The sequence below is a fragment of the Gavia stellata genome, chromosome 1 (assembly GCF_030936135.1).
Source record: "Gavia stellata isolate bGavSte3 chromosome 1, bGavSte3.hap2, whole genome shotgun sequence".
In the NCBI taxonomy this organism is placed as follows: Eukaryota; Metazoa; Chordata; class Aves; order Gaviiformes; family Gaviidae; genus Gavia; species Gavia stellata.
The window spans coordinates 12,660,614-12,666,829 of NC_082594.1; positions in this window are offsets into that span (position 1 = coordinate 12,660,614).

The window sequence follows — 6,216 nt, forward strand, 5'->3', positions numbered from 1 at the left end:
GACACCGATCTGTTCACCCCTCCTTCATGACAGCAGGATCCCTATCCACCCTCCCTCTCTCATGCTCCACCATGAAGTAACGTGTGGTGGCTTGACATGTACAACCTCTGCCGGACTCTTGGAGAATGACCGTAGGTGGACACGGGCTGGACCTCAGCCAGCCCAGTGGGCGGGATGAACTGGAGAGTAGAGTCACTCCAGGGAGGGCCAGAACAGCTCTTTCACTAGCTCCAGCACCCAAAACTGGGCATTTTTACTGGTGGTAAAAAATAGCGCTAGAACAAGAGTCAAGAAGATGGAAGGGTATTTTACCTTAAGGAGCTGATGGTCCTTTTTTTTTTTTCTTTTTCACATGCACAGTGACTAACCTATTGATTCCTGGAAGAACAAATCTTACTGCGAAAAGGAAAAGTCAATGGTGCTAATTAGCAACGAAGTAGTTTAATTGAACAAAAATGCTAGGAGAATCCCTGAGTATGCTGATCCCGGAGGGCAGAGTTACAGCCTTTAAATTCTAAGCCAATAAATGTATTAACTAAGAAAGAACATCACAGAAATTGTGATAAAATTGATTAATTTATGGAACTTTTTGCCACAAAATACAAGTGAGATTACAATTTTAGTAAGATTTAAGAAACAGAAATTAGGCTACAGAAAAACTTCCAATGGGGCTAAAAAGAAAACTTATCTGTCAAAAGGTTGTTTTGTATCAACTACCAAAAAAATTCTTCCACGTTCTACTGAAGTAGCAGGGATATTTTTGGATTAGATAAATTACTGTTTTTGTAAGCCCTGATACTATTCTGGTAAATAACATATCAATATATGTGTTCCTAACTATAGTCCAAGAATGAAAAACATGTTGTTTTGCCATTTTGTAAAACAAACTCATTTTTTATGAGATAAAACGTGTTTATCAGCCTGATAGCAATCTTGACAGTACAACCAAGTTTATGACTGCACTCTGAATCACCATAAAATTTCTATTTACTGCTTTTCAAAATGATCTGGATTAATTCTCTTATTTTTTCACTATCACCTAGTTTATTCAACTTAAAATGTTAAGTATGACAGCATTATAAATGGATTAAAATGCTATCTGATTTTTGCTATGATTTCTGTTTGCCTGTATTTTCACTCAGGAATAATGTTCTGCAAGTTGTTGCAAAGACCCTTTTCAGAAAAAAAAAAAAGCATCCGTTCATGTCACAGCAACAAAATACAGGGAAAATTATATTCCTCATTCAGCTGCAGGACTCTATTCTCCTGACACAAGGAAAGTAGTGAGAAACTACTCTGTACTTTGAGTTCGCTTTTTTAACTGAATGCACAGACTAAAAATAGATAATAATATAAATATTGTGTATAAATACATAATAAACCCCAACAGTTTGAAAACACTGCTTTTCTGACTCATATGACTTACGATTTTGATGCACATGCAAAATAAGTTTAAATTAATATCCAAAACCGCTTTTAAGAAAACAGAAGTTGTTTTAAAAGTACAGTGCTTGGGGCTTTACTGAAAACAGGGGATACGTACTGACTGTGATATACAACTCTCCTTCAACCATACACATTTAATAAAAGGTAAGACCTATGGCTAGGGATAAAGGGAAAACACCACAAAACTATACATATTCTTGATGTCCTGCACGCTTCATACCGAACTTACTTAGAATGCTGTTACTAAACATAAAGAAAATAATGCAAAAGGCCTTTGAAGATTTGGACAGCAAGGTAAGTACTCTTGGGAACTTTACTATTTTCAAACAGACTTTTTCTGATTGTGCATAGTACAAGAATTATATCAAGCTGGCAACGGATTAACAGGAAAGAAATAGATGGGAAGTTACTGCTCCCTGCTCTGTTTACTTGAAATTTGCTACCAAAAATAGCTTATAGAAATGCTTCTTCATGCAAAAATACTTATTTTACAAGCTCAGCAAACTATCTTGATGATTATGTAGCAATCATCCACATAATTTAAAACGTTTCACTAACGCAGTACTCTGCCTAACAAGTGAACTGCTGGTACCAAAACTGCTGGTTTTTTCTGTTCTATTCAAATGAACTGAACACAGCGAGGGAAAAACTGAAAACATCAAAACATTGCTTACCTGTTTTTTCAAAACAAAATACTGTATTTTAATAGATGAAGGAAAAGATGTTTTCCCTGTTTAGGTTTCAGAGTCACAGGACAGTTGAGGTTGGAAGGGGCCTCTGGCTTTTGAGTATCTCCAAGGATGGACTCTACAACCTCCGGCACAACCTGTGCCAGTGCTCGGTGACCCTCACAGTAAAAAAGTGTTTCCTGATGTTCAGAGGGAACCTCCTGTGTTTCAGTCTGTGCCCATTGTCTCTGGTCCTGGCACTGGGCAACACTGAAGAGAGCCTGGCTCCGTCCTCTTTGCATCCTCCTTCCAGGTATTTATAGACATTGATGAGATCCCCCTGAGCCTTCTCTTCTCCAGGCTGAACAGTCCCAGCTCTCTCAGCCTTTCCTTACAGGAGAGATGCTCCAGTCCCTTTCATCATCCTTGTGGCACTCCACTGGACTCTGTCCAGTATGTCCACGTCTCTCTCGTACTGTGGAGCTGACTAGTCTGTAGATCTCTGGGTCTTCCTCCTTAAGATTGCTCATAGGGTATATAAATACAATACACAAGGTATACAAATGAAAACACTTTGCCCCTCTACTACAATTACACCTTCATGAATCCAAGACTTGTTAAAAACAGCCTGAATTTTTAAGCGGTGATGAGAACTCTCTCTTTCACTAGAAAGTCACTAGATTTCAAGTACATCTACTAACAGAATCAAACTGGGAAAAATCTGTATCAAATGTGCATCAGACTCAAAGAAAGAGGAAAACAGTAAGTCTTAAACCTTATTGTTCCAAGTCAAAAGTATATTCCTCTCACCTCTGTATTGCTACCCATACTATGAATAAATCAGTTGCATTTAATAATGGTTTCTAAGGTTCAGATGCCAAGTCAGCTAACTAATGCTACAGATTTATTACCCATCTACAGTGACTAAATAAGACTCACTTATCCATAGCAGCTCCTTCAAAGGAAGAAGATACTCAATCTCCACATGACTTGGGGAGTCCTGGAGTCTATTTTCAATTCTAACAATGCCTTTTGTGTGAAAAATGGGGATTTTCCTTTCTCAAGGTAAAGCAATCAGAGACAACACAATATAGTTCCAAATAACTTTTTTTTAATATTTAACTATATTAAACATGTTTAATATTGTTATACTTAATTTTCCAAAATATATTTCAAATTTTCTAAAACACATTCCAAAGTACAACTATTTCAGTATTTAGGATATTCTCATTTTAGCATCAGTGTTGTATTTGAACAGGAACACCTATCTACTGTGGATGGCAGAAGGTGCGCAGAAAGCACTTACAACCATAGACTTCTGAGAAACTGTGTGGTTTAAGCAGCATCTAGTGGCTAAACTGATGTAGGCAGCCATTCCTATTTAGCTCTATTTTCTCTTACTAAATTTAGCATTTAGGAAGTAAGGGAAGAGGTTCGTTCCATCACTGTTGGTAAACAAGATCCAAAGGTGTGTTTGCTTTAAAAAAAAATCTTTACGTATCATTACCTTTAATGCAAAACAAGAGGAGAAAAGCACAATGGACTACTAATCACACCTTAAAAACTGGAGCAGATTTATTACAGGAGAAAGACTGAAGTATCCTCAACCAAGGAATGTAGGAATTAAGTTTCAACTGCATCTTGCAAGGCAGTTTGTTTTTTTTTTACACAAGATAATCTCATGTCTTTCCAGTAAGAGGAAGAATCGAGTGCTCACTCCACTTTTGTGGATGTTACTGTTATAAGATATAAAGGTATCTTGCATTATGATAACTTTAATGAATGCTGCACCCTCAGTCAGGTACGTGACCAGCAAGAAAATTCTTGTAGATCCTGAAGGAATGATTGAAATTACTGCTCCTGGCTGCATTTGGTAACACACTGTGCAACTACAGCACTGCAACAGGTTGTATGAGCCCTACTAGACTACTTCAGCACAGTCAGCTAGATCAACGTATTAACCTTTCAGCTGTGATTTAAGTTATTCTAGCAAGTTATTCTAGCCTTACAACTCTTCCCCTTTTTTGGAAGGTTTTTCACGTTCTAATACATCATACCTGTAAACACACTAATTTAAGCGGTACCGTTCTCCTCCTCAAATGACGGAAAATGCCTCACTTTACATTCACATCAACAAAAGGAATAACCTCTACCTGAAAAAGACACTTTTCTGTTAGTAAATAGGTTCAATACATTTTTATTAGTTAATAATAAAATTTTATAAGTTGAATTCTGATCAATATAGTCACAAAACATTTTCAAGAGCAGACTACGGCTGGACAAAAACATTCCAGGAATTAATTCTATCATTTATGCTGCAGTGGAATTTTGAGCATACAAATGTAAGGGGAAATTAACACATGTGATTCTGCAAAAAGTAAACCACTATGCAAAGAGTTGTCTAAGAAAGTTTAAGTTTCCCAAGGAACATCTATAAATACAACTGACCTTCAAGGTTTCCATAAAATGAAAAGACATGAGTTGATGTACCTGATGAAGAATAAATTGTGAATGCGCTACATCTTTCATTGAAATAAAGCAAAACCACATTTGTTTTTTGAGTCCAATAAGGGAAAACATCTTCAGGTTTTCAGCATTCAGTTAAAAATAAATTGCTGTAACTTACTAAAAAGCAGGGGGAGGGACATGGGGGACAGACACACACGATACCACTGGAGGTAAAAATCAGCTCAGGCTGCAAATTTTAATACCTGCAGAAGCCACAGTAGGAATACCACACATTCCTGTGATCCAACCTGTAATAAGATCATGGCAGTCCAAAGCAACTGTGACCTATTTGCTGGTCCAATTTATTTTTGTTTGTCCACAGGCCTTCTGCAATCAAAACAAGTCACTATAAAAGCAATCTTCTGCTTATGCTCTAAGACTGACCTTTTGTATGGAAAGATGATGCAGGTTTATCTTCAGCCTTTAGTATTCTTCAGAAGCTGGAATGCCTGTTTTCCAGTTGACAAGTGAAATTAAATGAACTTACCCAAATAATCTAAGAGTCAGAAAGCCTTAGCAGAAGGAAAAATCTACACTCCACAAACAAGTCTCTACTTTCATCTGGCTTGTTTAGCACAACAGCATCCATGGTACTTAAACCCCCTTCCCTCAAAATGCAAAACTGCCTTTACCCACCAGAAGGAGAGAAACTGAAGAGAAATTGCCCGGAGCAAGGTCAGTTAGAACAGTACCAGCGAACTATAACGGACATTTTTGAAGGTAAATGGGCAAATCCAGACTTGTTTTCTATTTGGGTTAAAGCAAGGGAAAATGTCAATGATTCATGTGCTGGTGAGGGACATCTCTTCAAAGACAATTTGTCTATATGCGTACTAACAGACAGACAGAAAGTTCAAGTCATATGTTGAAACTTGCACCATTACCCAGCTGTGGCAATGGCATACAGTTCTACCTATTTTTTCTAGGCCTAAACAGCATGACTAATGGCTTATAAGATGGATTTTACATTATATGTCTTTATATTTCAATTTAATCAAGCTGTTTATTCTGTTAATTTCTCAAATTTGGACTCTAGTTAATCTTTAAAGGAAAAACAAACAAAAAACTCCCTTAAGCAATGTTACATTTTACCTTAAAGAGTTGCCATTTTCAACCATACACAGATAATGTGTCTTGAAAAAACCCAACCATGTGATTCAGTACATCACTTAAATGAGTAACATGGTATCTCAGAGGTTTCTCTTCCCCATTGCCCTTACACCTCCATTACTCTGCTTCCTTCCCCAGGAGCACCTCAAACATCATCTCTTTCCACCTCAATAATCCCCTTGCCCGATTCCCTCTACTTCTTCTGTTGGATTCAACAGAAGTCATTTTATACATCAATACCTTTTCCAGGAGGAAAGCTAAAGGAATCACATATTATATATGAGAAAACGTTTCTTCTATTGCAGTATTTTCAACTGAACCCATGTTTTAGTAACTCATTTGAAGGAACAAAAATGACGTGAACAGCTTTTACTCCATTTTAAAAAGTTATTTAAGATTATAGTTTACAATCATAAACTTCAGTGTTTTCAGAAAAAAAAAAGTGTGGATTCAAAGCTTCTGAAGCTATCGGAACTAAGTGCCT